Raw genomic sequence first — 27,264 nt, 5'->3', positions numbered from 1 at the left:
TGTCATAGTAGGAGAGAGAACAAGTTGGCTTTTTTTAAAAAAAGATTTATTCATTTATGCATATAAGAACTAGAGTACAGGCCAGAGGAGGGTGAGAGGATTCATCAGAGACGAGTGGGGAGCAGAACAGGCAGACCGACTGAAATACACTGCTGAGGGGAGCAGCGGGTGAGTCAGGAGAGGTCTGCTGCGCCATGTGGGTAGCTCCTTGGCTGGGGATTGAACTCGTGCTGCAGTGGCTGTGGACAGCTTCATAGGTTGCGTCTTAACCCCTTGAGCCACCAGGGAGGCCAACTAGGCTTTTTTCAGATGTAAAAAAACTGCTTGCTTCAAATAGTGAATAAAGAGTTCTGCTTTATTTGCTGGTATTTTCTTTGTCATATACAAAATGAGAAGCAAGCATAGATGTAGCACAAAATTTTTGAAGCAATATGTGAAATCTGCTTTTCCTCCACTTACTGTGTTTTCTTTCTTTGCTCGCTTTCTACACACCAGGCATTTTACAAAGGCTATCTCTTTTAATTTGTACAACTTTATGAGTTAAGATTTTCCTTGTTTTACAGATGAGAAAACTGAGACTTGAAGGAAAACCAGAAAACTTATCTAAAATTCATAACCTATGGTTGTGAGAGCCTTTCCTCTGAGCCAGCATTATCCCTCAAGCTTCACTTTATCCGAAAATGAAATATAGAGATGCTGCTCATGAGCCTTAGAGTAGGCCCAGCCAATAAATTACTGACCAGTTGGATGACTGGTACAGATAGCCAAAACTTTTGAGTTTTGTTTCCTTCACTTAGAAGTTGAATAGTCGGAGCAAATCAATCTACACTTCCTTATGCCTTCATGATTTCTCCTTAGGGTCCTTTCATCTATTTCCTTCATATCTGACCATTTGGTACAACTCAGTGTAAAGTTGTATAATGTAGTGGAGTATGTTCTGTTGCAGAGGTTGCAAAAGCAGGAGTTGTTTAAAATCACTTTTAAAATCAAAGTAATAATTGCTCTGGGGTAATGGGAAACACAATTTCCTGGGAAAAGGCATGAGGAAACTTTCTGGAATGAAGGTAATGTTCTATATCTTGATAAGAGTTTGGGTTATACAAGTACACAAACCCATTTCTACGTTTCATTCTATGTAAATTTTACATCAAGGGAAAAAAAGTTATAAATAAGTAGTATTGAACTCTAGGTAATTATATGCATACTGAAATATTGGGGGGAAGAATACTGATGTCTGTAACTTACCTTAAGATGTACTAAAAATGAGAGATTAATGGATAGATAGAGGAATGGATAAATGAAGAGATATGATAAAACATCGTGTTAATAAAACACTATATTAAAAACAATGTTAATGGAAAAGCTAGGCAGTGCTTATATATTGCTCACTGCAAAATTCTTTCAAGTTTGCTGTTTATTTGAGAAATTTAATAGCTAATATAGAAATATTAAAAATATTACAATCAATTTTCCGGGGGGGGAATTACTTTTAAAATGAGTCAATAATTTCATATCAACATCCTCCTCATTTGAAGAGACTTTGTTAATGCCACCCCTGGCTCCAGTTAGACAGACTATCATGAGTTTAAATGGCCCAATTTAAACAATTCAGATAGACCTCTTTTTTTCCTTAGTCAGCCTTGGAGGTGGGACAGCTCCTTCCCTTAGACATTTCAAATTAGTCGAAATGTTCCACAGAGCTGAAGTTTGCCAAGGAAATCTCATCCCTGTGACTATTTGAGTCACTAATAGTTATGCCATATTTCTAGAAATTAGTGTCACCATCAACCAAAAATTAAACTTCCCCCCAACCCCTTCACTCATATATATCCTTAATCAAGTGTGTGTTAAGGAAAACATCCTATTTTGGTTTTGCACTTCGTTTTCAGTCTACCACATGTTTGACAAGCCTTGTATTTCTTTAACAAATCATACTTTGTGCTGTCATAGCCTTTTAGTTGGAGACAGCTTCTCCATGTGCTGGTTTGAGTTCTGGCACTTGAGAGCATCTTTACTCTGAAGTTCATGGAGTTTTCTCTCGCCTTCATTTGGAGCGGAGAGCTTATCTTTTCATTGGGTAACCCCAACCCCTAGTGGTACCCAGAAGGAGTGCCTTGTCCAAGCTTGTTTGAGAATGTACAGGCATTAGGAATCATGAACTCTTATGCAGCAAAAGGGGAGGGGCAGACCTTTAGAACAAAGAATTCAGTCGTGGGCCTAGTTTCCTATGAAAACCAGTAAGATAGCTGAAATATGTTTTGAATCATTTGTTCAGAAAGTTATCTTTCTCTTTTCTCTAACTTTCATAACAATAATCACAAGTCATTTTACATACTGAAAACAAGTTATTTTACATGCTGTATGTTTGAAAATACAATATAACAAAATGGCATCTTACACGGTTAAATGAAAAAATACTTGAAATTAAAAAAATAGTTGAAATAAAATTGGACTTAGTTGGCAGGGAGAGAGAGAATACTTTCTTGCTGCACATGAGTCCGCACTGTAGTTGTTCAGCCTCTGACCCTCAGTAAAGAATAGTGTATTTTTGTTTAAAACCCACAAAACTGATGGGAAAAAGGAAAGAGAAATTTGATTGTTTGAAAGTGCCCTAGAAGATTGGACCTGTAAATGTACATGAATCTTTGAAACAGGCAGGTGTAGTTGAGTGCCAAGTAATGTCTGGTCTAGCCTAGAAAAACTTGCTTTTCTGCATGATTGTGGTGAAAGCATTGGTTCCAAACAACTTTCACATGTATAAGGATATTTTAAGGGACTCACCATTCATTGGGCAAGCAGCTATGCAGTGCAGAAAGTATTGGCTGGGTGTAACGTACTGGGGGTATGTGGATTCCTAAGAATGTCACACCTTGTCTCTGCCAGTAAATCAGAGTGTCTATTCTTGATACTAAGTCTGATGTCATTGGAAGATTTTCCACTTTATTGGAAGTGTGATATTCCGAAGAGATAGTATTTGTTAATATATTTTGCTGTAATTGGGGTGACTATATGTATGGGCTTTTTGTCGTTGTTTTTTTAGCTATGAAATAATACTGGCAAGTCCAAAAAAACTAGATCTGGATTTCATTTTGTCTCTTCAACTCTGTGTGATCTTGTGCACATTCCTGACATGTTACAAACAGCTTGTGTCCCTGAATGTGCAGGATCAATTTTCAGTGGTGAAAGTCCCAAAAGGAAACAGACTGATTCTTCCATGCACAAACAGCTGGGCAGTTGTGGATGGAATTAATTGCTGATATATATTGGCTGTGTTTTTCTTCTCTTGTCATTTCCTTTGCAGCTGTGAAAGTGAAGTTTGACTTGAAAACAGACATTTCCAGCAGTGCAAATCCAGAAAGTATCAAGATGGGATTCTTCTAATATAATATCCAACTGCTACTTTTGAATTGTTCAGTTTAGGGCAGAGATGAGGAAGAGCAAGGGTTGACAGCACACTGCGTGCACACATGGGAGAGAGAGAGAGAGAGTGTGTGTATGTGTGTGTATGAAGTGTATATATGTGTGTGTATATGTATGTACATATACACAACCATATGTGAGTGTATGTACATATACACACACATATGGTTTAGAAAGTAGTTAAGTGAAGCAGACTGAAAGGAATATTTTTGGAATGGGTTAATTTATCGTATGCCAAGAGTAAACTCATAATCCAACAAAAACATCAGTCAGCTTCCCCTCCCTAGGATTCTGAAAGATGGTGTTCTACTCCATCTCTCAAAATACTGAAATGTTCGATACTCCAGATTGATTTATTGTTCCAATATAAGGGGGAAGCAGTTGGTGAGGGTAGTGTAACAACATGTAGCATGAAAAATATTTTCCTGATCTTCTCCCAAAAGCCTTTTCCATTGTTTGCTTTAAATCCTATGTGATTGATGATATAGCTTATTTTTTAGATGCTTGTGTATTTTACTGAGAAGCTTTATTTCACAAGTTATAGAAGTTCAGTTAGAAGTATTCTGTCTCCAAATGTGCATATAAAGGAAGTAGTATTGATTAAAATCACTGGACAATAAGATGTTTGGTATCTTCAATAACTGATAAGTGATTTGACACTATTAACGATTTTTAGAGAGACAGTGCATATCCTACTTAGTATCTCATTTGGGTATACATAAGGAAAATTAAAACTCAAATAAAAATTATTTGAAAAAGTGAGTGATTACAAACTGTATTAATGATTTCTATCAAAATAATTTTCCCTTTTATGTGTCTATTTCAGTTGCTACCAAAGCAAGTCCATAAATCAATTGCCTTATTTTTGAAACAACTCCTCCTATTTAGTTGATAATAAAGTGCCTTTGTCGTTTCCAGGAGAACTACAGCAGTGATAGAGAAGGGTAGGTAATGTTTATATCAATGTTCAGAGTCCCTATTTTTGCCAAAGAGGTCGAAGTTAAAGTGCTAAAGTGAGCACTGTTTGTGCACCTTGAGACATGTAGCAGCAGCTGTTGCTAAACTTAGAAGCAGGCTGATTGGACTTCCTTTATAGTAATCCACTTCCACCTAACTTTCTGTTGGTTGAACTGCAGTGATCTACCTTGCATTTTATCTTTACTTTCTTCGTGAAAAAGAAATGTCTGTTTTTAATTTCATGGCAGTAAAGTTCATCTACAAACATGAACTTTTCTCTTGTTTCTTTGAGGCAGATTAACCAATTAATTTAGTCTCTGAGGCCTTAAAAAATGTTGTGGCAGCATTAACGTGCAGCTTGTTCTCTCTGAAGTCTGCCTGGGTGTGTTGTTTCCCCCAGAGTGGGCTCCACCCTTGCTCTAACCACACTGAGTGTGGATATCTTGCTGTTTAAAACAAGTTCATTTTTAGGCCAGCATTGCATCAGAATTGCCACACAAAAACCAGCTTAAGAAATGTGCAGCACTTCGATTTTTTGTGTGTAAGTAATGGGTTGTCTGTTGTAATACAGATAGTGCACAGCTTACGGGGAATCAGAGATAGATGGTTAATTTTGTGCCACCTGCAAGTAACATGCAATATGGGGATGGACCTGTGGCTTTATCACTCAGCTTAATTTTTTCATTAGTTCACTTATTTTCTCCCTCCTCCCAAAACAGTTTACTGAATTGTTTTTAACAGAAAAACAACAGGTTTTGGGGGATGACATTGATTGTTTAAACAGGAGGGAAATGCTGTTGTCTCCCAAATGTGCTACTTATTTGACATTAAATGCTTCAAGTAGTATTTCTCACTGAATTTATTGGACTCATTAATAGCATAATCTGTCATACTGTATTTCGAGACATCGTGGCATGAACTTTGTGTGTAGAGGGGGTTCATTGACTTAGAAAAAAGGCAGCATCTAAAGAGTCTTTTATTTCTGTCATAATGATGCTTTGTCCTGCTGCGATTGGGTATTTGTCAGAAGAATTGGGGAAGGCTCCAGCCCAAAGTTCTGTTCCATGCCTTGTCTGTGCTTCTGTGTTCTTTCTAGAGTTTGTGACATGAATGGTAAGTTGAACTACAGGAGAATTATTGTTATTCAATGAGGTTCATGTTCAGCAACCTTTTCTGATTTCTCCTCTCTCCACATATTGGGATTCTGTTTGTAGTTGGATTTAAATGCCTGTGAAGTATTTAATTATGCACTGACCAAGGTGGGCATGATGAAAGAAAGGGGTGCTTGGGGTGTCTCTTCTGACGGTTGTTTACCCTTGTGCATTTTCATTGTGTACATTTGTGTGTACTGTGAGCAAGTTGAACTACTTTAACTTGCCTTGGTTGAAATCAAAGCTGAATGTTGGAAACAGATTTCTATAAAACTTGCAGGGGTGAAATTGTCATCCTTTTTGGACTTAGGCATCCTAGCATTTCCTTGCTTCAGCTTCCTCTTGTAACTTGGTCACTTGGTAATTGTGTTTAGCTATCTGCTAACATCCCAAGAAAAATAAAGTAAAAGCTTGGTATCATAGAAAAAGCACTAGCTGGGAATCAAGAGACTATTTCTTTGCACGCTAGTTTTTTACCTATAAAATAAGGCATTTGGTTTAGTTCTCTAAGATTTTTTTCCAGCTTAAAATATTTTAAATCCCTTTGTAAAGATACATGCTTAAAGAGAATGTATTAGAATTGAGAAAAAAATGTTTAGCAGTTATCCCAGAATCATACTTATAAGTTCAAATAAAATTATGTATATTATTTGTTTCTCTTTGATGGCAGTATATATAGTATTAGAGTATATGCATGGATTTACTATTATCTATTTGATCATTCATCTTCTGATAAATATCTGGATTACCTCCAAGTTTTTCCCTTCTCCCCTGTCAGACATATGTATGCTATCTGTCTTCTCCCCCTTCCTCTATTTTGGGAGGGAACTCAGAAGCAGGTCTTGTAGGAAAGGAGCGATTGTTCTCTGACTGCGACACAAAGGCACCTATCCCAGCCATTTATGGTGAGAACTGCTCTGGGAGTCATTTTTTCAGCAGATAAATGAAATAACATTGGGGTCAAAGTCTTGTGATCTGAGTATGAGATTGTGGGTATGTCATCTAATCTCCTACATCATCCTTAGTTTTACCATTTTTAAAATAAGAGGCTAGGATAGATGAGTTTTAATGTCCCTTCCAACTGTAATATTTATATAATATTTTTGTTGGAATATTGATTTAAGCTTTATAACCCAACTTATATGAAGTTTCTGTTGTTTAGATTAAAAACATCTTTGGTATATATTGTGTGGCCTCTAATTTATCTGACCTGCCATGTGGCTTAAGCTATTTGAAAGTTTAAGAACATAAAATAGAGATGTTGAATATTATATGCTTTACATTAACTGTCCTTTTCTAAAAATTCTGTTACAGGAGTATAAAATCCATTCCAGAAGTAAAAGCAAATCCTTTTATCAAGCTTGAATACTTGAGGAGATTCTGAGTGAGGTGGTGTTTGTTTTTAAAATGGATCCTTGTAATTTTCAGTGAATCCAGCCATTCAAAGCTAATCCTGAGGGCTTTGAAACTTGGCTGCAACTGCCTTGTTTAAATTGTTTTCACATTCTTTCCCTCTAATCCATCTCTTTGTTTCATTGAATGCAAAATTGATGTTGCTTGACATAGTTAAGTTTTCTGATTTGGTGCTGAGGAAGCACCCTGAGAGGTGAACTGTACACTGTGATCCTGCCAGCAAAGTTATCAAGTTACCCAGCAAAGTTACAAAGAAACAGAAGCAGGAAATTTTGCTGCAACACACATAGGATGTTGACCATTGTATTTCACAATTTTATTCTTGCAGTTCTGTCAAATGACAACTGTCCTGAAAGCAAAATGGTACAAGAATGTCAGCATTTCATTTATGCAATTACAAAAGGCAGATAAAAAGACTTTTTCTTCACCTGTGGGGTGGGTGTGGTGTGTGTGTGTGTGTGTGTGTGTCTGTCTTGGTTACCCTGGCAACTTGGCAGGAAGCTTGACATAATTTGAATAAGTATACTTCTCTAAAACCTGAGATATTTTTTAGCATCTAAGTAATGCTACATAATTATACTACTGATACCCAATGTTAACTTTCCTATCAATGGTTTGACATTATGCTTCAGTTTAGCAAAGGGTACTGCGGACTTTCTAGGAGCCAAATACTGCTTTCAATGGCGGGAGTACCTAGATGACCCAACACCATCTTGCTACCGTCCGCTGAGATGACAACTCTTTCCATTTCTTCCATTGTTGAAGTTTTCTAATACCCATTGGTAAATGGAGTGGGGCAAAAGAATTTGAGTTTGTCAAAATAGATGAAAACAAGTATGTTTTCAGTTTTTAGAAGGGAGAGCTCTTAATATCTTGTTTGGGCAATGTCAGTTACAGGCACTCTATATAGATTTGCTATGATACCAATTTTTCACTAATTAAATTCTAAACTACATAAAGTTTTGATGCTTGGACTAATTGAGCCTCAGTTTTTGCCTACTAAAATGAATGAGATACAAAAACCTACTGTAAGAAGTGGAAGGCATGTATACCAAAATTCATAAGACATTCTTAAATAGAAGACACCAAAACAAAAAAACCGATTGTAATTATTATACTTCATGTTATAATGCCTTAAACACTTGCTTGGATGAAACTAACCTTGAAAATGATCACCCTCTGTCTTTATGAAATATCCTGGGATCTTCTTTGTCAAGATACTCCATCCATTGTGCCACTTACAACTAAGGAAATTCTCCATCATTAGATGTATACAGGATATTGCTGTCTACAGGATGTTGAATAAACTTTGTCTAAAACATTTGAAACTATATTAGAAAAACAATCCTGTGATAGCAAAATCAGTCAAACAGATTGTAGTTTGAGCTAAGGCAGAAAGTGATTTTAAATGAGACAGATGGAGAAAGGGAGAGAGAGAAATTACTCTCGTCTATGACACAATCCCAGAGTTTGTGCTCTTTCTCCTGTGGAACCCAGCTTCTGACTAGGGTCCTGTGACACACAGTGGGAATTTACTTCCTATCAGGAAACGCTGTTTTTCAATGTATTATCTTGTTGAGACAACCACAGTGAACAATAGGCTATTAATGTATTAGAACAACCAGTGTCATAACTAAGCCAATATTTGCTTTGTTTTGAGTGTTAACCTAAAAAAAAAACAAAAAAAAACAAAAAAAAAAACTTTGGCCTGGCTTCAGAATACATTAGTTCATGCTTGGCATAAAAGTCATGACAATTAAAAGAATAAAAATGAAAAAGGTCCTTTAATGATGGTGATGAACTTTTGCAGATATAGTCAATTGGACCCTGTTCACAAAGAAACAAGAATAAATTAAATGATTTCAAATGCATTTTGAAACATTTTGAGAATGTTTGAATGTTTGAAAGAATGTTTGAAAAATAACAATTTAAAAACCTGTGTTAGGGGCCTCTCCTGTGGCTCAGCGGGTTGAACGCTGCGCTGTGAAGCTGTCCGCAGCCTGTGCAGCACGGGTTCGGTTCCCGGCCGGCCAGGGAGAAACCCACATGGCACCGTAGACCTCTGCTGCTCCCCTCAGCAGTGTCTTCAGTCCTTCTGCCTGTTCTGCTCCCTGCTCTGTCTCTGGTGAATTCTCTCACCCTCCAGCACCTCTAACTATACCCCAGTTTTGTATAAATAAATCTTTAAAAAAAATAAAAACCTGCGTTAAATTTTGGAAGTCACACCAAGAAACAGATATAAAGACAAAAAAGCCTTAAACTCAAGTTCTCTTATGTAATATTAAGCCCTCTTCTGCGATATATCATATTTAGTTTTGGGTATTTATATTTAAAATAACTTGACAATATTCTTGAGAAAACTTACAGCTTTTGAAAAGCTGATACTTTCATAATGACAATGAATAAGGAAAATTCCGTTCAGGGGTTAATTAGTTAACATCAATCACTATATAATTACTCATAAGAGTACTTAATAACTGGAAGGTAAGCCTAGAGGTCAACTAGTTAAACCCATTGCATTTTATACCTAAAGAACTTCAGACCTTACCTCTTCACTGAACTCTTCCTTAAGTATCCAAAAATTCTTTTATCAGCAATTCTCAACAACTCGTTTGCTATTTTCTCTCTCTCTTTCATTTGGCAGTTGTCATAAACTGGTTTTTATTGTTCATTTTCTTTCCATATGGTTGTGTTTTAGTTCTGGTCACTATTAAGCTGGGAAATCCTTATGAGCAGGACCTAGACCCGTGCCTTAAATTGCTTTTATCCTCTTTACCTAATAGCTGAATTAATATTTGCTGATTAAATCAGGTGATTTTTTTTTCTAATTTAAGATGACATTTTTGTAGCCTTTCTGTGTATCTTGTCTCAAAACAGCTGTTAATACAAATTTTTCAGAATTACTCTTTTTAAAACCTCATAGTCTTATGAGTACTTTTTAGTTGGTTTAAGACATTTCATATGCAGGTGACAATATTATTACCAGTAGCTATCTTGGATACTTTGCCATTCTGATCAAACCATGATTAGCACAGTCTTCAAGGGGTGCCCAAGATTCTCTGCCCTAGTTTATTGTAAACAGAGAATGGAATATCATGAATCAATTGCCCTACTCCCCTCACTGAGCTTAATCAACCCTTAATGAGTAACTGTAAGTGGATGGCAAAGAAAGGAAAAAGAAGTTGACCCAGTTACTGGGGCAGACAGACATACTCAGTATATAATATGAGATTATGATAAAGTATTCAGGGAGCATGGGGGTGGGGCTAATTCAGATGGAGAAGTTTGGGGAAGCCATCTTGGAAGGAGATGATTTTTTAATATCTCAAAACGTGGATTAAATTTGGATGAATGGAGATGAAAGGGGAAAATAGTTCCTGTGAGAAATAAGGTGAGCAAAGCATCAGTTAGGGAGATGACTTTTGTTTGGAAGATTCATCACTTTTTCCAGACTATGGGAAATAGAGTTGATGGCTTTTCAGTCATGTTTTTCAGAGCCTGAATCCTAGAAACCAAACAGCTGATTCCCTTGGGAGAGGGAAAAGAATCTTAATCTCTTATTACATGAGTTAATTGTTATAAAATATCAAAATATATGCACACATTTTCAAATTTCTTACTCATAGCAACTAAGCCTATTCAAGTCTGAATCATATTTTACACCAGGTCAGAGCCTGGACCTCTTAAAATGAATCAGTTAGCCTATGTAGCAATAAATGTCCAACATAATTCTAGGTAAAATAATAGAACATACATAGTCTAGGTCCAGAGGATTCCCTTCCACTTTTTTCTAAGTTCACAATTATAACTTCCATTTAGATTGTACTTTGCGGAAGATTAAATGTGCTGAATGACTAGGGGATTTTATGTATTTGTTATTCATTTAACAATCAGATTCCTGAACGTCAAACCCTGTACTTCATACCTTTATGTTCAGGTAAACTTCAGGGTAGAAAATCCAATCATTGACAATACATGGGAGATGGAAACTTAGATTTGGAACTGGGGTAGGGGAAGAGTTGGAAACATTTACCAAAGAATTCTAAGACTAACACCTGGGATGTAGAGTTCAGGAATAGACTTTCAGTTTTGAAAGTATTTGAAGCTATCTGATCGAAATATAAGAAGGGATTTAGGCCATGCAGTAGAGTGCTTGAGGGGGCTCAGAGATGAACAATTTGATTATGAAAAATCAGATAAAAGTTGCTAAAGTGAAAGTCAAACATCAGAGTGGGAGCAGCAGCAAGACTAACCTGATGCTGAGCTGCTAAGCCAGTTTCTTGTGGGTCTCCTAATCCGGGGGTAACAGGGCCTGTCATGATGGTGACCCTGCAGGTTTGTTCAGTGGTCCCTAATATGGGGAGAAGTGTAGAAATGCAGGATATATTCACATGGCAGGAAAGCTGCCAACCTGAGCAAGTAGCTTTTTTAATTCACCCTTGCTTAAATGAAAAGATATTCCATCAGAAAGTACTATTTTATGCTTTGATAATTGTCTCTCACAATGTTTCAGCTATGAGGGAAGTAGTAGAGCCCACTATGACTTTAATTCATAGTTGGCATTCACTGTTAACCTTCATGAAGATTTCTTACAAAGCAATTCTGCTCAGAATCTGATGTGACAAGAACTTCCCTATCTTTTTGCTTCAAGACTTTCTAGGAAACTTAGTTTTCAATCTAACAGTTTGGAAAAATCATGCATGGTGATGTTCATGTATGTACTTTGTCATGCATGGTGTATTCCCTATATGTACTCTGTCAGATGTCATTCAGAGTGCTATTTTGATATCTGTTGTTCCTAAAGAGCTGACATTGATTATGCAAAAGTGTGCTCTCTGTTAACGATGGTAAAATACCTTCTAAAGTAGGTGTTATTAGGATGGAAATTCCAATGGAGCAGTATGTGTATTGGTTTCCTAGAGCTGCCATAACAAAATACCAGAAATGAATGGCTAAAAATAACAGAAATTTATTCTCTTACAGTTCTTGAGCCCGGAAGTTCAAAATCAGGTATTAGCAGGGTGGGTTTTTTCTGGCAACTCTGAAGGGGAAATTTCTCATGCCTGTCTCCTTGCTTTTGGTGATTGCCAGCAATCCTGGCATACCCAGGCATACTGATGCATCACATTAACCTTGTAGTGTCCACATCTCTCCCACTTTTCTCTTATAGAGACACCAGTCATTGGATTTAGGCCACACCCTAATTCAGTATGAGCTCATCTTAATTTGGCTACAATTTATTTTCAAATAAGGTCATATTCTGGGGTTATGACAGGAATTTTAGGGCACACTATTCAACCAAGTACAGTATATAATATCAAACTTTAGATTTAAAGGATGATTCATTTGGGAAAAAAATGAGTTTTACAAAGATAGATTTTTTTTAAAAATAGGAACAGATTTCTGAGGTTGATAAACATTTCTTTTTATGGATTTCCACTAAAAATCAGTGTCAGGCTTCTCAAATGGCAGGGTCTGACTAAGTATTTTTGAAAGTAATTTTCAAGAACTGTTACATGTGCTTAATAAGTTGCATTTTCATGGCTCAATATTAGGTTTTCCATAAAGAAAAACAGATGAGGTTGCGATGATCTTAAAATCCTCCTTGCCAGCCAAAATCTGAGGGTAGAAACTCCAAATCAGACTTCTTTGCAGTAACAATGTATTAAATTACCCTACAGCTTTCGGATTTACTGTAGCAGCTGTATTTTAAAAGTCACAGCCATAAAAGCCAAAAGTCTTTAAATGGAATATCTGAAATAGGAGATCAAAATGAGCTCTTGGGACTTACTCTTACCCAGTGCTTTTAAATATTTTTTTGTACATTTTCCTGCAAATTTTAAAACTAAGAACCTCATGATTTTTGCCTCATGATTTTTGTACTCTTCCAGCCTCTCTCATGCCCCCTCCTGATCACAGTGACCACATTAGGAATGGAACATTGAAAGTATTATCCACAGTAACAAATCAATTTTCTAGAGTAGTCTTTTAGGAAATATTTTATTTTGCAACCGTAGCTCATTTTTAATAATGAGTTTTGTGAAATTGTTTACATTTCTTCATAGTTACTAGAATCTCTTTAGTTCAGTATCCTTGAGAAATGGATAAGATTGGAATTTGGGGGAGTTAAGTTTTCTGTATTACTTGTATTCTGATACTCACTTGGGAAAAATCTGAGGCACCCTAGGTTTCTAGAGTAGATATGAAGTAATAGGCAAGAGCTCAACGCTTGACCTCAAATGTTGCTCTCAAGAAATGTCAAAAGTTATGGCTTTAAATTTTTCAAGCTCAGTGCTGCACAAATAATTATGTATATATACATTTTAGTTCATGAAGTATGTGAGAGTTGATGTTTCTTTAAAAAAAAATAGCCTTTTGCTCAGAAAGACTACCAAATAGTAAAGAGCCAAAGATTTGTAATCTCCAGAAATTGAGAGCAATGAATCTTCCTTTAAAAATCATAATCTCCAGTGATTCCACTTTTTAAAACCTCTCATTCATCATGAGCTGTCAAGTTCTGGAGAGTTTCCTAGATCTCCATTTTTAAAATTTCACTGATATCAGGGGACTTAATAACAGAAACTAAATGTCTGAGAGGCACATTTGAGTAATCCATTCACTAGTTTCTGTTAACTTTCTCTTAGGAAAAAAATTACTCCATTTGGTTTTTCCCAAACCATTTTCAAAAAGTCCATGTTGAAGATGAATGATGACTGAGGGAATATATATATGGGACATTCATCATATTTTGTAGAAAGGAGGGTAAATGTACTGAGACCATGTGTTTTTTTATTCTGTAAGATAATTGAGGGATTGCCTCTATGGTTGATTGTTTAACTCATTTTACAAAGCTGCATATTTATTTTAACAACAGTTTCATGTTTGCTTTCCCAAATAATTCTTGTTGGGCACAATTTAGGCAAATATAGATGATTATTGAGGTTAGACATCAAGAAAATATATGTCCTCTGAACTTTTTGTGCATGTTTTCAAATGTGTAATTCTGCCCTTTGCAGTTCTGCTATTATAAGTGGAAATGAATCTTCCTTTAAAAATCATAATCTCCAGTGATTCCACTTTTTAAAACCTCTCATTCATCATGAGCTGTCAAGTTCTGGAAAGTTTCCTAGATCTCCATTTTTAAAATTTTGATCTATTTATAATAAAAAATATATTTTAAAGTTACCAGTGAATGTTATTTTCACTCCTACCAATGTCTAAGCAGGTAACTGCCTTTCTTCTTCCTTACCCCCACTGTTCAACTTTAGAAGTACAGCTCATTGTTCTGTAACAGGTAACTCATCAATAAAATGTTCTTCATCAGTATTGGTACTGTAGTGAGAAAGAGGTTAGATTCATCCTCTGCTTTTTCCAAAGTCTTTAATGTAACAAATAACTTACTTGAAATTTTTGTGCTTGTTTGCACTTATATTTTGAATAGTATGTATTATGATTATATCTAACTACTGTGTTCCAGTTGTACATGCAAGTTTTTCATATTTGCTTGGTTTACATTAATTAGCATTGTTGTTTTTATTTATAAAACAAAGTTTGATTCTGAAATACTCTCCTAGTTGTACCATCTATTTGGCAGCTTTATTTTCTTTTCTTTTTAATTGAATGCTGAGCCAGCTATCAACTTCCATTAAGGACAAGACACTTAGTAACATAATGAATTGCTGTTACTAGTTTATCCTGTTATTATTGCCTCATTTCCCCTTGTATTTAAGTTAAATTTTTAAAGTTCAGATTAATAGTATCTTTTACTAATCAAATGCAGATTCAGTGTTTCTTAAACTTTTATATTGAAGGTTAGAATTTTATAGTTTTAATTTAAAGCTATACTCAATAAAGTCAGTTCAAAAGAACTTAAAAATTATTCAGAAATTTAAGAGTGATATGAATTAATTTTAAGATTGTGCTAATATGACAAAAAATAGTTGAGCATTTATAGTACTCTAATAGGTAGACATGCAAAGCTTTTGTAATTTTATTATACTTAGCCTATTTGATATTTCTATTTAGTTGTTTTTTCTTTTTGCACAGAAGAACTGGGATGTAGGCCAGAGGTATGGGGGGGGGCTAGTTGGGGGGAAGATTCATCAGAGACAGAGTGGGGAGCAGAACAGGCAGATCTACTGAAATATACTGCTGATGGGAGCAGTGGGCGAGACAGGAGAGGTCTGCTGTGCCATATGTGGGTCAGCTCCCTGGCCAGGATAGAACTCAGGTGTAGAGGTGATTGCACTCAAACTTAACCCCTAGACCACCAGGGAAGCCCTCTATTTAGTTGTTGAATACTGTGATCCTATGGCATATTTCCAGGCATCCCAGTAAAGAAAGGCAGTAATCAAGGTTGTAAAAGCAGTGTAGACTTCAGGAAATCACAATCTTTTGAGCCATTCCATCTTTTTTGGTCCACTTTTCCATACCTATTAAGATCTGTAATCATTAATAATTCCTTTTTTGATGAAGAGTATCTGGTAATCTGAGGCAAATCATTAAACCTCAGTTTCTGTATCTATGAACCCGGGATATTGCCAACATAATCTTTCTGAGGGTTAATTTGTTTCATTATAAATAAAGGCTTTTAGCACTTTCAACATGATGCTAAATTAACTTTAGAGATAAAGATGTCAACTTAAAGCATAATTTATCTATGGCACAATCTGTCATTTCAATAACCTCTAATTAGGACATAGCAGGCATCTTTAAGAGTTACAACTTCCAAAATATTGACCATTGCCTATGTGTCAATCCTTTCAGATAGACTTGAGCCAGTTTAAGGGCCCCTGCCTTGCAAGTAGTTCCTTTTTGTTTGAAACTCAAAATTATGTGGAATGTTCCATGGTATTTATGATACTGATCATCTTTGTCTACCTCACTAAACTTGGTTTTCCCATCTCCTAACACTCATTGTCCTTATGCATCTTTATCTGGTTTGCTGAAGTGATAGAAAAGAAGACCAAACATATGGACTGGGAAATTATGAGAAAGCATGACTATACTGTGGAAAGTGTGCTCAAGACTAGGAGAACATAAAATTCCGATGTTAGGGTGTGATGTTAGGGTGTGATCTTGGTACATCTTTTTATTAAGACCTCTTTCTTTAGTTATCTACAAAAGATTTGAACTGGATGTTCTTTTAACTTTTGTTTAAAGACTTCAAAGAATTTAACTAATAAGGCAGAACTTTGACTTATTGATAATATGTTTGTGGGTGCTTCTAGTCTCTTAATCTTTGAAAATCTAGTTCCTTAAAGAAAATATATTCCTTAAATAGTTCTTAAATATTTAAGCCAAGAAAACCACCTCATTTTCTTGGTATTTAAGACAAGAAAATTACCGCTCTACAACTACCTCGTTTGTACATATACTTTTTTGTGCATGCTAGATAGTCATGCCATTAAGTCCATTGGTAAGCACTAGAATTTTTAGCCTTATAAATTGTGCCTCTCAGTCAATGATATTTATAAATACCTGCATAAGTAGTGTGTGATGGGCCTGGCTTTTTTCTTATATCTCTTTGAAGGGAGTATATTTTGACTATGGGTAATCTGAATGACATGGTATTGCTAATAATCATGACTTTATAGCAATATGTGATATTTGAACATTTTGGCTTTAGGAAAATCACTCAGTGCCTCTTAGTTTCCACTCATCTGTAAAAGGTTATTTTTGAATCTAGTTTTAAATACTCCAAGAGCACTTTCATATAATCAATAGCCCTTACAGCAATAAGATGTTGGTGCCTTGTGGGATAATTAAACTTTCTTCCATTTGGGCACATAGAAAGTGCCATCTGTGTAACTCAGTGCTACTCAATGACAGTCTTTTTTAAAGTTTTCTTGACTTTTACCTACTACAGTTCAGTTTTCCAGGCCTGTCAGTTGTATAAAAATTCTTGGCTGGCACTTGAAAGTAGTTTGTATCTTTTAGGATTGAAAGTGAGTAAAATTTCACTGGTCAACCTGAGAATGTGGCTTGTCAGACTCCAAATTGTTTTCTAGAACTTTAAATACCTTCACAATTTTATAGCAACTTTCATCAAAGAACTGTAACTCAATGAACTTGCATTTGTTGTTGTTTTCTCAGAAAATATGCTGCTTTGAAGTCTCAGCATATCTTTGTTACTTTTTAAATGAAACAATAGGGCTGGTACTTGAAAGTGCAGCCATCTTTTTGTGTATGTTCTAGAAAACTGCTAAAACTGCCAAGAATTTTAAATTTAGAAAGACTTTTATAAGTAATAACTCCTTATAAGATTTTACTATTCCCAGCCTAGAAATAATACAAACCAGATTGATTTGAAGAAGTTGTGATATAGAGAAATAATTCACTTCAGCCACCACGTACAGAGTATACTCTGTCATTATGGGGGGCTACAAGCATAAACAAAGTGATCTGGAAAATTAAACCAGAAGTTAAAAAAAAGTAAGAAAAATGGTAGGAAAAACTGACAGTGGCACTTTCTAAGTGCCCAAATGGAGGAAAATTTAATTATCCCACAACCAGCAGGTTCTTATTGCCATAACCTCCCATAACATTTCTTTAAAAAAGAAAAAGAAATCAAGGAATCATTTCTTATTCCCTTCCATTTCTCTAGCATATATTCATGACTCCTTCTCCCTAATATCCTAATATCTCTCTTGGTGTGGGCACACACACACGCGCTTTCTGTCACGCACACGCACACTCCTCTCATTCCTTTCTGTCTCCCAGCTGACCATGAGTTAGAGTTTGTAAAGTGATGTTTTCAAACTATTGGTATCAATATATTAGTCGATCATGAATTAATCTCACCAGTATTTTTTTATTGAGAAATAATTGGCATAATATATTATCGTCAGGTGAACAACATGACTATTTGTATGTATTGCATCATGATCATCACAGAAGTCTAGTGAACATCTATTTTTTTCTTGCAATGAGCTTTTAAGATCTATTCTCTTAGCAACAAGTTTTAACATCTTTATAACTTATTGCTAATACATTCTTATGACTTATTTTATAACTGAAAGATTGTATCTTTTGACCTCCTTCCCCCATTTTCTTTACCACCACTGCTGCCTCTGGCAATTATCAGTCTATTCTATAATCTGTGAGTTGGGACATGGAGGATTGGTTTTGTTTTTGTTTTAAGATTCCACATACAAATGAGATCATATAGTATTTGTTTTTCTCTGGCTAGCTTATTTCATTTAGCACAGTGTTTTCAAAATCCATCCATATTGTCACAATGGCAAGATTACATTTTTTATGGCTAAATAATATTCTGTTGTGTATGTGTGTGCATACATACACGTTATACGCATACATGTTTTTACATACTATGTTCGTCTTTATCCATTATTATACCAATGGATTCTTAGTTATTTCGATAGCTTAGCCATTATAAATAATGCTGTAATGAACATGGTGCATATATCTTTTTAAATTAGTGTTTTTGTTTTCTTCTGATAAATACCCAGAAGTGGAATTGCTAGATTATATGGTAATCTTTTATATTTACTTTCTTGAAAGTAAAAACTTCGCCACAATTTTCCACAGTGGCTGCTCCAATTTATTGGCCTCACTAATCATTCCCTCCAAAAATGCACAAATCCCCTTCTTCCACATCCTCGCTAATTCTTGTTATTTTCTTGTCTTTTGGTAGTAATCATTCTAACAAGGTGTGAAGAGATACCTCGTTGTAGTTTTGTTTTGCGTGTCTCTGATGATTAATAATGCTGATCATTATTAATGATCTTTTCTTATACTGTCAGCCATCTATATGTCATCTTTGAAAACAATGTCTATTCAGGTGTAGCCATTGTTTAATCAGATGGTTTGTTTTTTGGGTGTTGAGTTGTGGGAGTTCTTTATGAATTTTGGATATTTATCCCTATCAAATACGTGATTTGCAAGTATTTCTTCTCATTCAGTAGGTTGCCTCTTTACATTATTGATGATTTACTTTTGCTATGCAGAATCTTTTTAGTTTAATGGAGTCCCAATTGTTTTTTTTTTTTCTTTTCCTTCATTTTTGGTGTCAGACTGATTAGCATTTTTTAAGAATGAAATGTTAAAATAGAAAATATTGGCAGTTCCACAGAGTAGTGGGAAGCATGTCATAAAGTTGGTATATATCTTATGTACTTGTATGTGATTAAAATATGAAATTTACTTCTTATTGTGGATTGCTATTTTTTTTTAAAGTTTGAAAGCCACCATTTGAGAGAGTTTATCTGTTTGTGTCTTGAGCCCAGTGTTCTTTAAACATACATGTTGGATAGTCACTGCATAAATATTTGGATAAGATTCTTAAAACTAGAATTTTGTTTATACTTGATATCTTGTTTCTAATCTGCATGTCAGAAGAAAACCCATAGTGTGACAAGTTGTGTAACATTACTTTTTTTAAATCTGTTTTCTAAATCATTCTCAATTCAGAGAACACTGTTCAAAGAATAATTTGTTTTCCTTAATGGAATTCAGGCTGGTTTGCACTGACTTTGTGTAGTATTGTGTAGTATTTTTACCAATCCTAAAAATAGGATTGGTAATTTTAAAAAGAAGGTGCCCTGAAACTGAATTTTTTAACATCTAGAAGCAGAAATACTCTGCTTAGGAATTGTAATTCAGGGTAAGTGGAACTAGAATTACCACTTACTTCCCTTAAAGCATTCCTTCTTGGGAGGCAGTATGAGGAAGGTACAGGACTCCTTTCCACGCAGTGGCAATACTAGTACTTTTTATTTTTGAGCCTAGGTAAAACTTTTCCAACCTATCAGTGTTACTGAACTGGTGGAATTAGCACTTGAACAAACCTACTAGCTGCTGCACCTCGGTCTGGATGGTGATTAAAATCATGGGCGTTAGAGATGAACAGACTAGATTTATATCCTGGCCACCACGTACAAGTTTTTATTCAAATACATTTTTAATGGGGGGGGGGAGTATACTTATAAGTGATTTAATTTTTTATTAAGGTGAGAATTAGGACAAGTTTCTCTTTTTACTTTGCCTGTGGATGTGTAATTTTTTGTCGTTTTTTGAAAAGGCTACTCTGAAAGAGCCATTTTTATTTATTTATTTTTTAAAGATTATTTATGCATACAAGAGCTGGGGGACAGACCAGAGACAGTGGGGAACAGGCAGATTGACCGAAGTACGCTGCTGAGGGGAGCAGCAGGCGAGACAAGAGAGGTCTGCTGTGCCATGTGGGTTGCTTCCTGGCCAGCCGGGGATCGAACTCATGCTGCAAAGACTGTGGATTGCTTCATAGTGCGGTGCTTAACCCTTGCACAACCAGGGAGACCCTGAAAGAGCCCTTTTTTTTTTTTTTTTTTTTTTTTAAGGATTTATCCATTTTATTCTTTTTCCTGTTTTTTTTTTTTTAATAAATTTTATTGTTATATTCCCCATACAATTGCAGCCCCCCCATTCTGACCCCAATCCCTCCCCTCCCACCCCCGCCCCCCTAAAAGTGTCTCTGGTTCATAGTTTTTTGTTGATTTTGATTTTCACTTTCTTATAGTTATTCATTTTCCTGGTCCCTTATTTAAGTTTTCTAGATTCCTGCTATGAGTGAGACCATCCGGTATTTTTCTTTTTCTTTTTGGCTTATTTCGCTGAGCATGATCCCTTCCAGCGCCATCCATGTTGCTGCAAATTGCATGTGTTTATCTTTTTTGAATGCTGAGTAATATTCCATGGTATATATGTACCACATCTTCTTGATCCAGTCATCTATTTTTGGGCATTTGGGTTGTTTCCAAAGCTTAGCTATTGTAAACAGTGCTGCTATAAACATAGGGGTGCAGGTGTTCTTTGGAATTGATGTTTCTGTGTCCTTTGGGTAAATACCTAGGAGTGGAATTGCTGGATCATATGGAAGCTCTATGTTTAGTAGGTCCAGAAATCTCCATACAGCTTTCCACAGTGGTTGGACCAGTTTGCACTCCCACCAACAGTGCAGAAGAGTTCCTTTTTCTCCACACCCTCGCCAACATTTGTTGTTGCTAGTTTTTTTAATATGTGCCATTCTCACTGGTGTAAGATGGTATCTCATGGTAGTTTTGATTTGCATTTCCCTGATGACAAGTGATGTTGAACATTTTTTCATATGCCTGTTGGCCATTTGCATTTCCTCTTCAGAGAAGTTTCTTTTAAGCTCTTCTGCCCATTTTTTGACTGGATTATTTTCTTTGTTGTTGTTGAGTCTCATCAGCTCTTTGCAGATTTTTGTGATCAGTCCTTTATCATTAGTGTTGGGTGCAAAAATGTTCTCCCAGTTGGTGGGGTTTCTCTTTGTTTTTGTTATTGTCTCTTTTGCTGTGCAAAAGCTCTTTAATTTGATGTAGTCCCAGCTGTTTATCTTTGCCTTCACTATCACTGCTTTGGGTGATGTGTCTGTAAAGATGTCTTTGATGTGCAAATCACGTAGTGTTTCGCCTATATTTCCTTCTATATATTTTATGGTTTCAGGTCTTATGTCTAGTTCTTTAATCCATTTTGAGTTGATTTTTGTGTATGGTGTGAGGTGGTGGTCAAGCTTCATTCTTTTGCATGTAGCGACCCAGTTTTCCCAGCACCATTTATTGAACAAACTTTCTTTGCTCCAATGCATATTCTTTGCTCCTTTGTCAAAGATTAGTTGACCATAAATCTGTGGGTTTATTTCTGGATTTTCTATTCGATTCCATTGGTCTGTATGTCTGTTCTTGTTCCAATACCATGCAGTTTTGATGATTATGGCTTTGTAGTATAGTTTGAAGTCTGGGAGTCTGATGCCTCCATTCCCTTCTTTTTTTTTCAGGAGAGCTTTGGCTATTCGGGGTTTTTGGTGATTCCATATGAATTTCATCAATAATTGTTCTATTTCTTTGAAGAATGACATTGAAATTTTGATTGGAATAGCATTTGAAAGAGCCCTTTTAAAGGATATTTTCAAGCTTTTGAAGAATCACTAGAATTTTTGTATATATACAGTGGTTTTAAATAAAAATGAAAGAATTTGTAATAGAGCATTGTAAAGAGAGTTTTATGGGCTTTATTGGGATTTCCTTTATATTGTGGTTGTTTTTTTCTTTTTAAGTTTAGGCTGGGTGGTTCCTATAAGAAATAAAGCAATTATATTCTCTGTAAAAGAAACCTTGAGTAATGATGGAAAGACAAACATGAGCAGTGAAGAATTTTATTCCATGATCACAAGGAACCATTTAAGATTCTAAGGAAGAGAAAGACATGATCAGATAAGCTTAAGCATATGAAATTTAATAATAATAACTCTATAGGGTGGATTGTGGACTCTGGTCAGGAAAGCCTAGATACAAAGGGGTGGGGTAGAAAGTTTTTCATAGCTGTTCTAAATGAACTCAAACAACTTGAAATAAATTCAACTTCAGACTAATAAAACTAGAAGTATTTTGCATATGCTGCTTAAGTATTGTTGAAGTTGTTGAATTTATTCAAATTCAAGGACCTACAACTAATGTGAGGAAAAAGCTGTTCCTTTAGAGAAGTCTGTCTGTAGGGCCTATTGTTATTGCTCTCTTCCCTAGGCTGCTTTTCCTCCCAGCACCCAAAAAAGAATATATTTATTTTGCTGTAGTGAGTATTATAGGCTTGATTCCCTAGTCTAATTAAAACAGTCCCCTTCATTACAAAATGTCGTGAGGATACCTCTGAGTAAATTTTTCAGTGATTGAGAACACAATAGACATTTAGAATATGCATATATGCATTACTAATAGCTCTTAAAAATTTCAATTGGGAAGCCCATTTTTCAGATGCTTAATGATAATAATACAGTCTGCTGAGAAATGGTAGGAAAAACCACTCTGCTTGTGTTAAAATAGGTCTGTTAGTAAGCTTGCATTGCCTTTTATGCAATCATGAAGTTCACCTATTTCTTTAAAATCCATATAACTTTTTAGCACAAAAATAATTGATTAAAATACTTTACCAGTAGGACTAATTAAATTTTAAGCACCAATTCTTTAAGCAACATTGATCCTATGTGTAAGATGAACTATGTTTATCCCATTGCTAACTGTGTTCCCTGCATAATTATTACCATTTCCCTGGCATATACCTTCCTTAATGTGAGAAGCTTCCCCTGTAAATGGGTAAATCCTTTTCACTAGGTGATAGAAGCTTCTGAACTGGAAGCACCCAGAAAGATTTAATCAGCTTTCCATCCATACCTCTGGTACAAGGCCCTGCATATAGATGTTCAATAAATATTTATTGAAGGAAAGGAGAATGGGAAAGAGAGAAGGAGTAGAACCTTTGGCATATTTTCAGGTTATTATTCTTGAAGTACTGTTCAGGGGGACTCATTTTATGATGTCAGACCAATTTGGGGATGTTCTCTAAGTATAAAGATAATTACTTATTTTTACATTATATAAGTAATTTTATTGTGTTGAGTAAAAATTATTTAGTATTTTCCATTTGATAGCATAATCTTCCAAAAAGACATTTGGTGATAGGTGACCTATGGGCAACTGTGCATACTTGTCAAAATCATTTTGCTTCTTTCATTTTTTCCCCAATTTTATGGATGTATAATTGACATAACAGTGTATGTTAAAGATATACAAAGTGGTGATTTGATAACATATATATTGTGAAATAGTTACAATATAGGTTAATTGACACATCCTTTACCTCACACACTCACCACTTAGTTGTTGTGATGGGAGTGATAGAAACATTAAAGCTCTACTCTCATAGAGTTTCCAGCGTACAATCCAGCATTGTTAACTGTGGTCACCATGCTGTACACTAGGTCATCAGAACTTACTCATCTCATAGCTGAAACTTTGTATGCACCCTTTGACCAGCGTTTCCCCACCTTCCCTACCCATAAGGCCCTGGCAACCACCTTCCTACAATCTGTTTCAATGAGTTTGGTGTTTTTAGATTCCATATATAAGTAAGGTCATACAATATTTGTCTTTGACTTATTTCATTTAGCATTATACCCTCAACGTCCATCCATGTTGTCACAAATGATGGGATTTCCTTCTTTTAATAGCTGAATAATAGCTGGTGTGTGTGTGTAACACATTTTTAAAATCCCTTTATCAATTGATGGGCACTTAGGTTGTTTCCATGTCTTGGCTATTATGAATCATGCTGCAAGCTTTTCTCATATCTGGTGTATCTAAAATGTTTTCAAAGTTTGAAATAATATTTCAATTTGTAAGAGTTGGTATGCAAAATTGTGAATTTTTGGTGCTTATCGTCAGTTCAAAAATCTATGCAGAATCTTACTGTTGAGCATCTAGGTATAGAGGAATGCCATGCTATTAGTCTTATATCTGTATCCTTAATAGACATCCCCAATTCTCATTCCAAACTTAAATACTTTGAAATTTCTTGTATTAAATGCCAAGATAATGAACTTTTGAATTTTTAAAAAGATCTTATTTCCTTTCTTGAATATCATTTCCTCATTTATTGGCAGCTTGTATAAGCTTCAATTGTTTGATATTCAGGACAGAATGTAGACTAAAGGTCTTAAAATTTCATACCTCTCGTGTGTTTCATGATAGGTGAAATAGTATGTGTCAACATAAAGTGGGCTCGGAGACAGAAATTGTCGCTTTGAATATTGCCTCAGACATAAACAGTATGTTTTCGGCAGGTTCAGGATTCACTGAACCTTTAGGTTATCAACCTTTACTTCATTGTGTAGTCACAAAGATAAAATAAGATAGAAAGCGTAAGAGTATGTGATTTGTTCTTACTTAAAAGGATGGTTAAATATCTTTCTCTTTACTCATTTATAAATGCTTTTTAATCATCAAGAGTTTTTCAAACTGCAAGCTTTTACTTAATCAGTGTTTCACTTACTAGTTTTTTTTTTTTTTTTTTTTTTTTTTTAATATTAAATTTTATTTTTATATTCCCCCATACAATTGCAAACGCCCCATTCTGACCCCAATCCTTCCCCTCCCGCCCCCCACCCCCAACAAGTGTCTCTGGTTCATAGTTTTTTGTTGATTTTGATTTTCACTTTCTTATATTCATTTTCCTGGTCCCTTATTTAAGTTTTCTAGATTCCTGCTATGAGTGAGACCATCCGGTATTTTTCTTTTTCTTTTTGGCTTATTTCGCTGAGCATGATCCCTTCCAGTGCCATCCATGTTGCTGCAAATTGCATGTGTTTATCTTTTTTGAATGCTGAGTAATATTCCATGGTATATATGTACCACATCTTCTTGATCCAGTCATCTATTTTTGGGCATTTGGGTTGTTTCCAAAGCTTAGCTATTGTAAACAGTGCTGCTATAAACATAGGGGTGCAGGTGCTCTTTGGAATTGATGTTTCTGTGTCCTTTGGGTAAATACCTAGGAGTGGAATTGCTGGATCATATGGAAGCTCTATGTTTAGTAGGTCCAGAAATCTCCACACAGCTCTCCATAGTGGTTGGACCAGTTTGCACTCCCACCAACAGTGCACAAGAGTTCCTTTTTCTCCACATCCTCGCCAACATTTGTTGTTGCTAGTTTTTTTAATATGTGCCATTCTCACTGGTGTGAGATGGTATCTCATGGTAGTTTTGATTTGCATTTCCCTGATGACATCACTTACTAGTTTCTTAAACCAATGCTAGGACCGTGAAATAAATGCCACCCCCACAGTTTCTTACTTTTTACTGTGTTTTAATAAAATTATCTTATAAGCATCAACAAATGCAGTTAGACACAAGCTTATTGTCTGCTGTATCCTTCAGTAAGCTAAACAGTGCTGCTAGGATTGAGAAATACATAAAATCTAATTAAGGGCAACATTTGTGTACCCTTTTATTAATAATGAACTAAAACAGAATTTATTTCGGTGAACTAAAAGAGAATTCATTTCCTTGCTAAGTCATTTCCCAGTTATTGAATACCCACTTAGTCTGTACGTGGCCATTAAAAGACAACATGACATTTACTAATATGTATGTTATTTGTTTACTTTTTTTCAACTTTAATTCTCCTTGAAATTCCTCTCTGGCAGCAGTAAACTGATCTAAGGAGTACAAATGGACTTATTATAAAGAGCTTCTAAGAAAACTAGGTTTCAGAGATTGACTACCTCTAGATGTCTCATAACCCAGCTGAATATGGGAAGTTTCTGACAATTAGTGCTCTAGACACCACATTTTTGTGGTGGTAAATACCACCAAAAAAAAAAAAAAAAAAAAAGATGGTGGTAAACACCAAACGGTGGTAAGCTGAGCTAATACAGCAAAACCTAGCTTTTGAAGAATATAGTATAACCAGTCATCTTACTAACAGTGGAATGCTGTGTTTTAAAAAAAGACAGAAAAGCTGACATTTATGCTATGAAGACATTTAATGATCAGATTAGATATTCATTCTTCAGTGGAGTGTTCCCCCCAAGCTCATTGTTTTACATTTCCTTCACTTATAAGTTTATTTCCAATCACAAAATCAGAACTTCATTAAAACAGTATGATGCAAAGTGTTTTAAAACCATTTTTCATGAATTTTTTTGTGTCATACGCAATCGTAATTTAGACTGTTGATTGCTGTTGGCAGATAGAAGGAAAGAATTTTAACATGTCTGAGTTGGTCCAAGGCAGCTTTAGAAATGAGTTCTATTCAAGAAGACACTAGAGACAAGTAGAGTAACCTCACTAGTTGTTATTGTGTTTAAAAGATGAGATCAAATGCCTCTGGTCTTTTTCAAGTGACATTTGTCTTTTTTTCTCTTCTGGTTCTATCTAGAAAAGTGTTCTGCTGGTACTCGGGCTGTAAAGAAAGAGTGCAGGTCCACAGAAACTCTCTCCCTTAGTTTTCTACATAAATGAAAAAAGAATACTTAGATGTTTTACATTTAGCTCCCTTTATTGTGAAATATTTCTTCCCACCTGGCAAACACTCATTTGAATAAATACCCTTCTGCAATGAGAATGTTTTTCTGTTGCCCAGTCATTTATATTGAACAAGTTTTATTTGAATGGATGTCACCACCTATAGAGAAAATTTGGCTAAGCAAAACCATCTTTATGGTTTCTTTGTGTGCTTTTCTTCTTTGTCACACATTTTTCCATGTTCTATATACAACTAAAAGGAACAGCAAGAAAAGGGATATACTAATCAAGGTCCCTCTCTCGTCACTTAGATTTGTACCTTGTCACTTTTCCTAAAAGTCGAAGAGGAAGAGTTCCGTTAGTTGGTCGTGACTTAATCTCTGATAGGTTAGTGCTCCTCTTACACGTGTTCCAGGCTCCAGTGCCTGTCAGTGAACTGTTTCTTGTCTGTGATAAGTGTAGAATATGATATTAAGCATGTAGAGACCTGTTACAATTTGACA

General features: G+C 35.4%; 1 protein-coding gene across 15 annotated transcripts in view; it reads left to right on the top strand.

The window, feature by feature from the left end:
- The window catches only part of ADD3 (adducin 3), a 115,369-nt gene that overhangs the window by 59,435 nt on the left and 28,670 nt on the right, over window positions 1-27,264 (top strand). Inside the window, exon 1 of one of the 15 annotated variants that reach the window (XM_054690168.1) lies at window positions 4,339-4,364. The exons of 11 other annotated variants lie outside the window; for them this stretch is intronic. The gene's annotated coding sequence lies outside the window, so the exon portion shown is untranslated. Of the gene's footprint in view, window positions 1-4,338; window positions 4,365-4,836; window positions 4,919-6,867; window positions 6,918-27,129; window positions 27,149-27,264 lie in introns of those variants that run through there. 3 more of the 15 variants (XM_054690169.1, XM_054690167.1, XM_054690171.1) reach the window with 3 other exon arrangements.

This window comes from Talpa occidentalis, unplaced genomic scaffold (assembly GCF_014898055.3).
Source record: "Talpa occidentalis isolate TD23 unplaced genomic scaffold, MPIMG_talOcc4v2.1 talOcc4.8, whole genome shotgun sequence".
Lineage (NCBI taxonomy): Eukaryota > Metazoa > Chordata > Mammalia > Eulipotyphla > Talpidae > Talpa > Talpa occidentalis.
Note: the sequence above shows the minus strand (reverse complement) of the source record. Positions and strands in the feature narration are given on the sequence as shown.